The sequence below is a fragment of the Chiloscyllium plagiosum genome, unplaced genomic scaffold (genome assembly GCF_037043375.1).
Source record: "Chiloscyllium plagiosum isolate Xiang-an unplaced genomic scaffold, Cpla_swu_hap1 HiC_scaffold_21, whole genome shotgun sequence".
Lineage (NCBI taxonomy): Eukaryota > Metazoa > Chordata > Chondrichthyes > Orectolobiformes > Hemiscylliidae > Chiloscyllium > Chiloscyllium plagiosum.
In genome coordinates this window covers 54,713,433-54,727,657 of record NW_028270159.1, presented here as the reverse complement: position 1 = coordinate 54,727,657, position 14,225 = coordinate 54,713,433, and positions in this window count along the sequence as shown.

The following is a 14,225-nucleotide window of genomic DNA, read 5'->3' as shown; positions in this document are numbered from 1 at the left end:
CGCCTCATCTTCCGCCTAGGAACCCTCCAACCACAAGGGATGAACTCGGATTTCACCAGTTTCCTCATTTCACCTCCCCCCACCTTGTCTCAGTCAAATCCATCAAATTCAGCACCGCCTTCCTAACCTGCAATCTTCTTCCCCACCTCTCCGCCCCCACCCCAGTCTGACCTATCACCCTCACCTTGACCTCTTTCCACCTATCACATTTCTGACGCCCCTCCCCCAAGTCCCTCCTCCCTACCTTTTTTCTTAGCCTGCTGGACCAACTTTCCTCATTCCTGAAGAAGGGCTTATGCCCGAAACGTCGATTCTCCTGTTCCATGAATGTGTATTGGCCTGTCAGTATTTATTGGTCTGTGAGTGTGTATTGACCTGTGAGTGTGTATTGGTCTGTCAGTGTGTATTGGCCTGTGAGTGTGTTTTGGGCTGAGTGTGTATTGGTATGTGTGTGTGTATTGGTCCGTCAGTGTGTTCTCGTCTGTGAGTGTGTATTGGCCTGTGAGTGTGTATTGGTCTGTGAGTGTGTATTGGTCTGTCAGTATTTATTGGTCTGTGAGTTTGTATTGACCTGTGAGTGTGTATTGGTCTGTCAGTGTGTATTGGTCTGTGAGTGTGTATTGGTCCGTGAGTGTGTATTGACCTGTGAGTGTGTATTGGTCCATGAGTGTGTATTGCTGTATGAGTGTATGTTCGTCCGTCAGTGTGTATTGGTCCGTGAGTGTGTTTTGGTCTGTCAGTGTGTATTGGTCTGTGAGTGTGTATTGGCCTGTGAGTGTGTATTGGTCTGTGTGTGTGTATTGGTCGATGAGTGTATGTTCGTCCGTGAGTGTGTATTGGTCCGTGAGTGTGTTTTGGTCTGTCAGTGTGTCTTGGTCTGTCATGGTGTCTTGGTCTGTGAGTGTGTATTGGTCCGTGAGTGTGTATTGCTGTATGAGTGTGTGTTCGTCCGTGAGTGTGTATTGGTCCGTGAGTGTGTTTTGGTCTGTCAGTGTGTCTTGGTCTGTGAGTGTGTAATGGTCTGTGAGTGTGTATTGGTCTGTGAGTGTGTAATTACCTGTGAGTGTGTATTGGTCCGTGAGTGTGTATTTGTCTGTCAGTGTGTATTGGTCTGTGAGTGTGTATTGGCCTGTGAGTGTGGATTGGTCTGTGAGTGTTTATTGGTCTGTGAGTGTGTATTGGTCCGTGAGTGTGTATTGGCCTGTGAGTGTGTATTGGTCTGTCAGTGTATATTGGACTGTTAGTGTGTATTGGTCTGTCAGTGTGTATTGATCTGTGAGTCTGTATTGGCCTGTCAGTGCGTGTTGGCCTGTGAGTGTGTATTGGTCTTTCAGTCTGTATTGGTCTGTGAGTCTGTATTGGCCTGTGAGTGTGTATTGGTCTGTCAGTGTATATTGGCCTGTGAGTGTGTATTGTTCCATGAGTGTGTATTGACCTGTGAGTGTGTATTGGTCTGTCATTGTGTATTGACCTGTGAGTGTGTATTGGCCTGTCAGCGTGTATTGGCCTGTGAGTGTTTATTGGTCTGTCAGTGTGTATTGGTCTGTGAGTCTGTATTGGCCTGTGAGTGTGTATTGGTCTGTGAGTGTATATTGGTCTGTCAGTGTATATTGGCCTGTGAGTGTGTATTGTTCCATGAGTGGGTATTGGCCTGTGAGTGTGTATTGGTCCGTGAGTGTGTATTGACCTGTCAGTGTGTATTGCTGTATGAGTGTGTGTTCGTCCATGAGTGTGTATTGGTCCGTGAGTGTGTATTGGTCCGTGAGAGTGTTTTGGTCTGTCAGTGTGTCTTGGTCTGTGAGTGCGTAATGGTCTGTGAGTGTGTATTGGTCTGTGAATGTGTAATTGTCTGTGAGTGTGTATTGGTCCGAGAGTGTGTATTGGTCTGTGAGTGAGTGTTGGTCCATGAGTGTGTATTGGCCTGCCAGTATTTATTGGTCTGTGAGTGTGTATTGACCTGTGAGTGTGTATTGGTCTGTCAGTGTGTATTGGCCTGTGAGTGTGTTTTGGTCTGTGAGTGTGTATTGGTATGTGTGTGTGTATTGGTCCGTCAGTGTGTTCTGGTCTGTGAGTGTGTATTGTTCCATGAGTGTGTATTGGCCTGTGAGTGTGTATTGGTCCGTGAGTGTGTATTGACCTGTGAGTGTGTATTGGTCTGTCAGTGTGTATTGCTGTATGAGTGTGTGTTCGTCCGTGAGTATGTATAGGTCCGTGAGTGTGTATTGTTGCGTGAGTGTGTTTTGGTCTGTCAGTGTGTCTTGGTCTGTGAGTGTGTATTGGGCTGTGAGTGTGTAATTGTCTGTGAGTGTGTATTGGATCTGTGAGTGTGTATTGGTCTGTGATTGTGTATTGGTCTGTGAGTCTGTATTGGCCTGTCAGTGTGTATTGGTCTGTGAGTGTGTATTGGTCTGTCAGTGTGTATTGGTCTGTGAGTGTGTATTGGCCTGTCAGTGTGTATTGGTCTATGAGTGTATATTGGCCTGTGAGTGTGTATTGGTCTGTCAGTGTGTATTGGCCTGTGAGTGTGTATTGGCCCGTGAGTGTGTATTGGTTTGGCAGTGTGTATTGGTCTGTCAGTGTGTATTGGTCCATCAGTGTGTTGTGGTCTGTGAGTGTGTATTGGTCTGTGAGTCTGTATTGGCCTGTCAGTGTGTATTGGTCTGTGAGTGTGTATTGGCCTGTGAGTGTATATTGGTCTGTCAGTGTATATTGGCCTGTGAGTGTGTATTGTTCCATTGGTATGTATTGGCCTGTCAGTGTGTTTTGGTCTGTGAGTGTGTATTGGTCTGTCAGTGTGTATTGGTTTGTGAGTGTGTATTGGCCTGTGAGTGTATATTGGTCTGTCAGTGTATTTTGGCCTGTGAGTGTGTATTGTTCCATGAGTGTGTATTGGCCTGTGAGTGTGTATTGGTCCGTGATTGTGTATTGACCTGTGAGTGTGTATTGGTCTGTCAGTGTGTATTGCTGTATGAGTGTGTGTTCATCCGTGAGTGTATTTTGGTCCGTGAGTGTGTATTGGTCCGTGAGTGTGTTTTTTTCTGTCAGTGTGTCTTGGTCTGTGAGTGCGTAATGGTCTGTGAGTGTGTATTGGTCTGTGAGTGTGTAATTGTCTGTGATTGTGTATTGGTCCGTGAGTGTGTATTGGTCTGTCAATGTGTATTAGTCTGTGAGTGTGTAATGGTCTCTGTGTGTGTATTGACCTGTCAGTGTGTATTAGCCTGTGAGTTTGTATTGGTCCGTGAGTGTGTATTGTTCCATGAGTGTGTATTGGTCTGTGAGTGTGTGTTGGCCTGTGAGTGTGTATTGCTCTGTGAGTGTGTATTGGCCTGTGAGTGTGTATTGGTCTGTCAGTATTTATTGGCCTGTCAGTGTGTATTGGTCTGTGAGTGTGTATTGGTCTGTGAGTCTGTATTGGCCTGTCAGTGTGTATTGGTTTGTGAGTGTGTATTGGCCTATGAGTGTATATTGGTCTGTCAGTGTATTTTGGCCTGTGAGTGTGTATTGTTCCATGAGTGTGTATTGGCTGTGAGTGTGTATTGGTCCGTGATTGTGTATTGACCTTTGAGTGTGTATTGGTCTGTCAGTGTGTATTGCTGTATGAGTGTGTGTTCATCCGTGAGTGTATTTTGGTCCGTGAGTGTGTATTGGTCCGTGAGTGTGTTTTGGTCTGTCAGTGTGTCTTGGTCTGTGAGTGCGTAATGGTCTGTGAGTGTGTATTGGTCTGTGAGTGTGTAATTGTCTGTGATTGTGTATTGGTCCGTGAGTGTGTATTGGTCTGTCAATGTGTATTAGTCTGTGAGTGTGTAATGGTCTCTGTGTGTGTATTGACCTGTCAGTGTGTATTAGCCTGTGAGTTTGTATTGGTCCGTGAGTGTGTATTGTTCCATGAGTGTGTATTGGTCTGTGAGTGTGTATTGGCCTGTGAGTGTGTATTGCTCTGTGAGTGTGTATTGGCCTGTGAGTGTGTATTGGTCTGTCAGTATTTATTGGCCTGTCAGTGTGTATTGGTCTGAAAGTATGTATTGGTCTGTGATTGTGTATTGGTCTGTGAGTCTGTATTGGCCTGTCAGTGTGTATTGGTCTGTCAGTGTGTATTGGTCTGTCAGTGTGTATTGGCCTGTGAGTGTGTATTGGTCTGTGAGTGTGTATTGGTCTGTGAGTGTATATTGGTCTGTCACTGTATATTGGCCTGTGAGTGTATATTGTTCCATGAGTGTGTATTGGCCTGTGAGTGTGTATTGTTCCGTGAGTGTGTTTTGGTCCGTGAGTGTGTTTTGGTCTGTCAGTGTATCTTGGTCTGTGAGTGCGTAATGCTCTGTGAGTGTGTATTGGTCTGTGAGTGTGTAATTGTCTGTGAGTGTGTATTGGTCCGTGAGTGTGTATTGGCCTGTCAGTGTGTATTGACCTGTGAGTGTGTAATGGTCTCTGTGTGTGTATTGACCTGTCAGCGTGTATTAGCCTGTGAGTTTGAATTGGTTCATGAGTGTGTATTGGTCTGTGAGTGTGTATTGGTCTGTCAGTGTGTATTGGCCTGTGAGTGTGTATTGGTCTGTGAGTGTGTAATTGTCTGTGAGTGTGTATTGGTCCGTGAGTGTGTATTGGTCTGTGAGTGTGTATTGGTCTGTGAGTGTGTAATTGTCTCTGTTTGTGTATTGACCTCTCAGTGTGTATTAGCCTGTGAGTTTGTATTGGTCCGTGAGCGTGTATTGGTCTGTGAGTGTGTATTGGTCTGTCAGTGTGTACTAGTCTATGAGTGTGTATTGGTCTGTGAGTGTGTATTGGTCTATGAGTCTGTATTGGTCCATGAGTGTGTATTGGTCTGTCAGTGTGTATTGGTCTGTGAGTGTATATTCATCTGTCAGTGTGTATTGGCCTGTGAGTGTGTATTGGTCGGGGAGTGTGTGTTGGTTGTTCGTGTACATTGGCCTGCGAGTGTGTATTTGTCCGTGAGTGTGCATTGGTCTATGAGTGTGTATTGGTCTGTGAGTGTGTATTGGTCTGTGAGTGTGTATTGGCCTGTCAGTGTGTATTGGTCCGTGAGTCTGTATTGGCCTGTGAGTGTGTATTGGTCTGTCAGTGTGTATTGGCCTGTGAGTGTGTATTGTTCCGTGAGTGTGTATTGACAGGTGAGTGTGTATTGGCCTGTGAGTGTATATTGTTCTGTCACTGTATATTGGCCTGTGAGTGTGTATTGGCCTGTGAGGGTATATTGGTCTGTCAGTGTATATTGGCCTGTGAGTGTGTATTGTTCCATGAGTGTGTATTGGCCTGTGAGTGTGTATTGGTCCGTGATTGTGTATTGACCTGTGAGTGTGTTTTGGTCTGTCAGTGTGTCTTGGTCTGTGAGTGCGTAATGGTCTGTGAGTGTGTATTGGTCTGTGAGTGTGTAATTGTCTGTGAGTGTGTATTGGTCCGTGAGTGTGTATTGGTCTGTCAATGTGTATTGGTCTGTGAGTGTGTATTGGTCTCTGTGTGTGTATTGACCTGTCAGTGAGTATTAACCTGTGAGTTTGTATTGGTCCGTGAGTGTGTATTGTTCCATGAGTGTGTATTGATCTGTGAGTGTGTATTGGCCTGTGAGTGTGTATTGGTCTGTGAGTGTGTATTGGCCTGTGAGTGTGTATTGGTCTGTCAGTATTTATTGGTCTGTGAGTGTGTATTGACCTGTGAGTGTGTATTGGTCTGTGAGTATTTATTGGTCTGTGAGTGTGTATTGACCTGTGAGTGTGTATTGGTCTGTGAGTGTGTATTGGTCTGTGAGTGTGTATTGGTCTGTCAGCGTGTATTGGTCTGTCAGTGTGTATTGTTCTGTGAGTGAGTGTTGGTCCATGTGTGTGTATTGGCCTGTTAGTATTTATTGGTCTGTGAGTGTGTATTGGTCTGTGAGTGTGTATTGGCCTGTGAGTGTGTATTGGTCTGTCAGTATTTATTGGTCTGTGAGTGTGTATTGACCTGTGAGTGTGTATTGGTCTGTGAGTATTTATTGGTCTGTGAGTGTGTATTGACCTGTGAGTGTGTATTGGTCTGTCAGTGTGTATTGGCCTGTGAGTGTGTAATTGTCTGTGATTGTGTATTGGTCCGTGAGTGTGTATTGGTCTGTCAATGTGTATTAGTCTGTGAGTGTGTAATGGTCTCTGTGTGTGTATTGACCTGTCAGTGTGTATTAGCCTGTGAGTTTGTATTGGTCCGTGAGTGTGTATTGTTCCATGAGTGTGTATTGGTCTGTGAGTGTGTATTGGCCTGTGAGTGTGTATTGCTCTGTGAGTGTGTATTGGCCTGTGAGTGTGTATTGGTCTGTCAGTATTTATTGGCCTGTCAGTGTGTATTGGTCTGAAAGTATGTATTGGTCTGTGATTGTGTATTGGTCTGTGAGTCTGTATTGGCCTGTCAGTGTGTATTGGTCTGTCAGTGTGTATTGGTCTGTCAGTGTGTATTGGCCTGTGAGTGTGTATTGGTCTGTGAGTGTGTATTGGTCTGTGAGTGTATATTGGTCTGTCACTGTATATTGGCCTGTGAGTGTGTATTGTTCCATGAGTGTGTATTGGCCTGTGAGTGTGTATTGTTCCGTGAGTGTGTTTTGGTCCGTGAGTGTGTTTTGGTCTGTCAGTGTATCTTGGTCTGTGAGTGCGTAATGCTCTGTGAGTGTGTATTGGTCTGTGAGTGTGTAATTGTCTGTGAGTGTGTATTGGTCCGTGAGTGTGTTTTGGTCTGTGAGTGTGTATTGGTCTGTGAGTGTGTAATTGTCTGTGAGTGTGTATTGGTCCGTGAGTGTGTATTGGTCTGTCAGTCTGTATTGGTCTGCGAATGTTTAATGGTCTCTGTGTGTGTATTGACCTGTCTGTGTGTATTAGCCTATGAGTGTGTATTGGCCTGTGATTGTGTATTGGTCCATGAGTGTGTATTGGTCTGTCAGTGTGTATTGGTCTGTCAGTGCGTATTGTCTGTGAGTGTGTATTGGTCCGTGAGTGTGTACTGACCTGTGAGTGTGTATTGGTCTGTCAGTGTGTATTGCTGTATGAGTGTGTGTTCGTCCGTGAGTGTGTATTGGTCCGTGAGTGTGTTTTGGTCTGTCAGTGTGTCTTGGCCTGTGAGTGTGTATTGGTCCGTGAGTGTGTTTGGTCTGTGAGTGTGTATTGACCTGTGAGTGTGTATTGGTCTGTCAGTGTGTATTGGCCTGTGAGTGTGTTTTGTTCTGTGAGTGTGTATTGGTCTGTCAGTGTGTATTGGTCTGTCAGTGTGTATTGGTCTGTGAGTGAGTGTTGGTCCATGAATGTGTATTGAGGAGAAAGTGAGGTCTGCAGATGCTGGAGATCAGAGCTGGAGATGTCTTGCTGGAAAAGCGCAGCAGGTCCAAGGATATATTTCCCTCCCCTCCCCTATCAGCATTCTGTAAAGACCACTCCCTCCGTGACTCCCTCGTCAGATCCACACCCCCCACCAACCCAACCTCCACTCCCGGCACCTTCCCCTGCAACCGCAGGAGGTGCAAGATTTGCGCCCACACCTCCCCCCTCACCTCCCTCCAAGGCCCCAAAGGAAACTTCCAGATCCGCCACAGATTCACCTGCACCTCCACACATATCATCTATTGCATCCTTTGCACCTGATGTGGCCTCCTCTATATTGGGGAGACAGGCCGCCTACTTGCGGAGCATTTCAGAGAACACCTCTGGGACACCCGGACCAACCAACCCAACCACCCTGTAGCTCAACATTTCAATTCCCCCTCCCACTCCACCAAGGATATGCAGGTCTTTGGACTCCTCCATCGCCAGACCACAACAAAACGACGGCTGGAGGAAGAGCGCCTCATCTTCCGCCTAGGAACCCTCCAACCACAAGGGATGAACTCGGATTTCACCAGTTTCCTCATTTCACCTCCCCCCACCTTGTCTCAGTCAAATCCATCAAATTCAGCACCGCCTTCCTAACCTGCAATCTTCTTCCCCACCTCTCCGCCCCCACCCCAGTCTGACCTATCACCCTCACCTTGACCTCTTTCCACCTATCACATTTCTGACGCCCCTCCCCCAAGTCCCTCCTCCCTACCTTTTTTCTTAGCCTGCTGGACCAACTTTCCTCATTCCTGAAGAAGGGCTTATGCCCGAAACGTCGATTCTCCTGTTCCATGAATGTGTATTGGCCTGTCAGTATTTATTGGTCTGTGAGTGTGTATTGACCTGTGAGTGTGTATTGGTCTGTCAGTGTGTATTGGCCTGTGAGTGTGTTTTGGGCTGAGTGTGTATTGGTATGTGTGTGTGTATTGGTCCGTCAGTGTGTTCTCGTCTGTGAGTGTGTATTGGCCTGTGAGTGTGTATTGGTCTGTGAGTGTGTATTGGTCTGTCAGTATTTATTGGTCTGTGAGTTTGTATTGACCTGTGAGTGTGTATTGGTCTGTCAGTGTGTATTGGTCTGTGAGTGTGTATTGGTCCGTGAGTGTGTATTGACCTGTGAGTGTGTATTGGTCCATGAGTGTGTATTGCTGTATGAGTGTATGTTCGTCCGTCAGTGTGTATTGGTCCGTGAGTGTGTTTTGGTCTGTCAGTGTGTATTGGTCTGTGAGTGTGTATTGGCCTGTGAGTGTGTATTGGTCTGTGTGTGTGTATTGGTCGATGAGTGTATGTTCGTCCGTGAGTGTGTATTGGTCCGTGAGTGTGTTTTGGTCTGTCAGTGTGTCTTGGTCTGTCATGGTGTCTTGGTCTGTGAGTGTGTATTGGTCCGTGAGTGTGTATTGCTGTATGAGTGTGTGTTCGTCCGTGAGTGTGTATTGGTCCGTGAGTGTGTTTTGGTCTGTCAGTGTGTCTTGGTCTGTGAGTGTGTAATGGTCTGTGAGTGTGTATTGGTCTGTGAGTGTGTAATTACCTGTGAGTGTGTATTGGTCCGTGAGTGTGTATTTGTCTGTCAGTGTGTATTGGTCTGTGAGTGTGTATTGGCCTGTGAGTGTGGATTGGTCTGTGAGTGTTTATTGGTCTGTGAGTGTGTATTGGTCCGTGAGTGTGTATTGGCCTGTGAGTGTGTATTGGTCTGTCAGTGTATATTGGACTGTTAGTGTGTATTGGTCTGTCAGTGTGTATTGATCTGTGAGTCTGTATTGGCCTGTCAGTGCGTGTTGGCCTGTGAGTGTGTATTGGTCTTTCAGTCTGTATTGGTCTGTGAGTCTGTATTGGCCTGTGAGTGTGTATTGTTCCATGAGTGTGTATTGGTCTGTGAGTGTGTATTGGTCTGTCATTGTGTATTGACCTGTGAGTGTGTATTGGCCTGTCAGCGTGTATTGGCCTGTGAGTGTTTATTGGTCTGTCAGTGTGTATTGGTCTGTGAGTCTGTATTGGCCTGTGAGTGTGTATTGGTCTGTGAGTGTATATTGGTCTGTCAGTGTATATTGGCCTGTGAGTGTGTATTGTTCCATGAGTGGGTATTGGCCTGTGAGTGTGTATTGGTCCGTGAGTGTGTATTGACCTGTGAGTGTGTATTGGTCTGTCAGTGTGTATTGCTGTATGAGTGTGTGTTCGTCCATGAGTGTGTATTGGTCCGTGAGTGTGTATTGGTCCGTGAGAGTGTTTTGGTCTGTCAGTGTGTCTTGGTCTGTGAGTGCGTAATGGTCTGTGAGTGTGTATTGGTCTGTGAATGTGTAATTGTCTGTGAGTGTGTATTGGTCCGAGAGTGTGTATTGGTCTGTGAGTGAGTGTTGGTCCATGAGTGTGTATTGGCCTGTCAGTATTTATTGGTCTGTGAGTGTGTATTGACCTGTGAGTGTGTATTGGTCTGTCAGTGTGTATTGGCCTGTGAGTGTGTTTTGGTCTGTGAGTGTGTATTGGTATGTGTGTGTGTATTGGTCCGTCAGTGTGTTCTGGTCTGTGAGTGTGTATTGTTCCATGAGTGTGTGTTGGCCTGTGAGTGTGTATTGGTCCGTGAGTGTGTATTGACCTGTGAGTGTGTATTGGTCTGTCAGTGTGTATTGCTGTATGAGTGTGTGTTCGTCCGTGAGTATGTATAGGTCCGTGAGTGTGTATTGTTGCGTGAGTGTGTTTTGGTCTGTCAGTGTGTCTTGGTCTGTGAGTGTGTATTGGGCTGTGAGTGTGTAATTGTCTGTGAGTGTGTATTGGATCTGTGAGTGTGTATTGGTCTGTGATTGTGTATTGGTCTGTGAGTCTGTATTGGCCTGTCAGTGTGTATTGGTCTGTGAGTGTGTATTGGTCTGTCAGTGTGTATTGGTCTGTGAGTGTGTATTGGCCTGTCAGTGTGTATTGGTCTATGAGTGTGTATTGGCCTGTGAGTGTGTATTGGTCTGTCAGTGTATATTTGCCTGTGAGTGTGTATTGTTCCATGAGTGTGTATTGGCCTGTGAGTGTGTATTGGTCCGTGATTGTGCATTGACCTGTGAGTGTGTATTGGTCTGTCAGTGTGTATTGCTGTATGAGTGTGTGTTCATCCGTGAGTGTGTTTTGGTCTGTCAGTGTGTTTTGGTCCATGAGTGTGTTTTGGTCTGTCAGTGCGTCTTGGTCTGTGAGTGCGTAATCGTCTGTGAGTGTGTATTGGTCTGTGAGTGTGTAATTGCCTGTGAGTGTGTATTGGTCCGTGAGTGTGTATTGGTCTGTCAATGTGTATTAGTCTGTGAGTGTGTATTGACCTGTCAGTGTGTATTAGCATGTGAGTTTGTATTGGTCCGTGAGTGTGTATTGTTCCATGAGTGTGTATTGGTCTGTGAGTGTGTATTGGCCTGTGAGTGTGTATTGGTCTGTGAGTGTGTATTGGCCTGTGAGTGTGTATTGGTCTGTCAGTATTTATTGGTCTATGAGTGTGTATTGACCTGTGAGTGTGTATTGGTCTGTGAGTGTGTATTGGTCTGTCAGTGTGTATTGGTCTGTGAGTGTGTATTGTTCTGTGAGTGAGTGTTGGTCCATGAGTGTGTATTGGCCTGTTAGTATTTATTGGTCTGTGAGTGTGTATTGGTCTGTAATTGTGTATTGGTCTGTGAGTGTGTATTGGTCTGTCAGTGTGTATTGTTCTGTGAGTGAGTGTTGGTCCATGAGTGTGTATTGGCCTGTTAGTATTTATTGGTCTGTGAGTGTGTATTGGTCTGTAATTGTGTATTGGTCTGTGAGTGTGTATTGGTCTGTCAGTGTGTATTGTTCTGTGAGTGAGTGTTGGTCCATGAGTGTGTATTGGCCTGTTAGTATTTATTGGTCTGTGAGTGTGTATTGACCTGTGAGTGGTATTGGCCTGTGAGTGTGTTTTGGTCTGTGAGTGTGTGTTGGTATGTGTGTGTGTATTGGTCCGTCAGTGTGTTCTGGTCTGTGAGTGTGTATTGGCCTGTCAGTGTGTATTGGTCTGTCAGTGTGTATTGGTCTGTCAGTGTGTATTGGCCTCTGAGTGTGTATTGGCCTGTGAGTGTATATTGTTCTGTCACTGTATATTGGCCTGTGGGTGTGTATTGTTCCATGAGTGTGTATTGGCCTGTGAGTGTGTATTGTTCTGTGAGTGTGTTTTGGTCCATGAGTGTGTTTTGGTCTGTCAGTGTTTCTTGGTCTGTGAATGCGTAATTGTCTGTGAGTGTGTATTGGTCTGTGAGTGTGTAATTGTCTGTGAGTGTGCATTGGTCCGTGAGTGTGTATTGGTCTGTCAGTGTGTATTGGCCTGTGAGTGTGTAATGGTCTCTGTGTGTGTATTGACCTGTCAGTGTGTATTAGCCTGTGAGTTTGTATTGGTTCATGAGTGTGTATTGGTCTGTGAGTGTGTATTGGTCTGTCAGTGTGTATTGGCCTGTGAGTGTGTATTGGTCTGTGAGTGTGTTATTGTCTGTGAGTGTGTATTGGTCCGTGAGTGTGTATTGGTCTGTGAGTGTGTATTGTTCTGTGAGTGTGTAATTGTCTCTGTGTGTGTATTGACCTGTCAGTGTGTATTAGCCTGTGAGTTTGTATTGGTCCGTGAGCGTGTATTGGTCTGTGAGTGTGTATTGGTCTGTCAGTGTGTACTAGTCTATGAGTGTGTATTGGTCTGTGAATGTGTATTGGTCTATGAGTCTGTATTGGTCCGTGAGTGTGTATTGGTCTGTCAGTGTGTATTGGTCTGTGAGTGTATATTCATCTGTAAGTGTGTATTGGCCTGTGATTGTGTATTGGTCGGGGAGTGTGTTTTGGTTGTTCGTGTACATTGGCCTGCGAGTGTGTATTTGTCCGTGAGTGTGCATTGGTCTATGAGTGTGTATTGGTCTGTGAGTGTGTATTGTTCTGTGAGTGTGTATTGGCCTGTCAGTGTGTATTGGTCCGTGAGTCTGTATTGGCCTGTGAGTGTGTATTGGTCTGTCAGTGTGTATTGGCCTGTGAGAGTGTATTGGTCTGTGAGTGTGTATTGACCAGTCAGTGTGTATTAGCCTGTGAATTTGTATTGGTCCGTGAGTGTGTATTGGTCTGTGAGTGTATATTGGTCTGTCAGTGTGTATTGGCCCCTGAGTGTGTATTGGTCCGTGAGTGTGTATTGGTATGTCACTGTGTATTGGTCTGTCTGTGTGTATTGGTCCGTCAGTGTGTTGTGGTCTGTGAGTGTGTATTGGTCTGTGAGTGTGTATTGGTCTGTGATTGTGTATTGGTCTGTGAGTCTGTATTGGCCTGTCAGTGTGTATTGGTCTGTGAGTGTGTATTGGTCTGTCAGTGTGTATTGGTCTGTGAGTCTGTATTGGCCTGTCAGTGTGTATTGGTCTGTGAGTGTGTATTGGCCTGTGAGTGTATATTGGTCTGTCAGTGTATATTGGCCTGTGAGTGTGTATTGTTCCATGAGTGTGTATTGGCCTGTCAGTGTGTATTGGTCTGTGAGTGTGTATTGGTCTGTCAGTGTGTATTGGTGTGTGAATCTGTATTGGCCTGTCAGTGTGTATTGGTCTGTGAGTCTGTATTGGCCTGTCAGTGTGTATTGGTCTATGAGTGTGTATTGGCCTGTGAGTGTATATTGGTCTGTCAGTGTATATTGGCCTGTGAGTGTGTATTGTTCCATGAGTGTGTATTGGTCTGTGAGTGTGTATTGGTCCGTGATTGTGTATTGACCTGTGAGTGTGTATTGGTCTGTCAGTGTGTATTGCTGTATGAGTGTGTGTTCAGCCGTGAGTGTGTTTTGGTCCGTGAGTGTGTTTTGGTCCGTGAGTGTGTTTTGGTCTCTCAGTGTGTCTTGGTCTGTGAATGCGTAATGGTCTGTGAGTGTGTATTGGTCTGTGAGTGTGTAATTGTCTGTGAGTGTGTATTGGTCCGTGAGTGTGTATTGGTCTGTCAATGTGTATTGGTCTGTGAGTGTGTATTGGTCTCTGTGTGAGTATTGACCTGTCAGTGAGTATTAGCATGTGAGTTTGTATTGGTCCGTGAGTGTGTATTGCTCTGTGAGTGTGTATTGGTCTGTGAGTGTGTATTGGCCTGTGAGTGTGTATTGCTCTGTGAGTGTGTATTGGCCTGTGAGTGTGTATTGGTCTGTTAGTATTTATTGGTCTGTGAGTGTGTATTGGTCTGTCAGTGTGTTTTGGTCTGTGAGTGTGTATTGGTCTGTCAGTGTGTATTGGTCTGTCAGTGTGTATTGTTCTGTGAGTGAGTGTTGGTCCATGAGTGTGTATTGGCCTGTTAGTATTTATTGGTCTGTGAGTGTATATTGGTCTGTGAGTGTGTATTGGTCTGTCAGTGTGTATTGGTCTGTCAGTGTGTATTGTTCTGTGAGTGAGTGTTGATCCATGAGTGTGTATTGGCCTGTTAGTATTTATTGGTCTGCGTGTGTGTATTGACCTGTGAGTGTGTATTGGCCTGTGAGTGTGTTTCGGTCTGTGAGTGTGTATTGGTATGTGTGTGTGTATTGGTCCGTCAGTGTGTATTGGTCTGTGAGTGTGTATTGGCCTGTCAGTGTGTATTGGTCTGTCAGCGTGTATTGGTCTGTCAGTGTGTATTGGCCTGTGAGTGTATATTGGTCTGTCACTGTATATTGGCCTGTGAGTGTGTATTGTTCCATGAGTGTGTATTGGCCTGTGAGTGTGTATTGGTCCGTGATTGTGTATTGACAGGTGAGTGTGTATTGGCCTGTGAGTGTATATTGTTCTGTCACTGTATATTGGCCTGTGAGTGTGTATTGTTCCATGAGTGTGTATTGGTCTGTGAGTGTGTATTGACCTGTCAGTGTGTATTAGCCTGTGAGTTTGTATTGGTCTGTGAGTGTGTATTGGTCTGTCAGTGTGTATTGGCCTGTGAGTGTGTATTGGC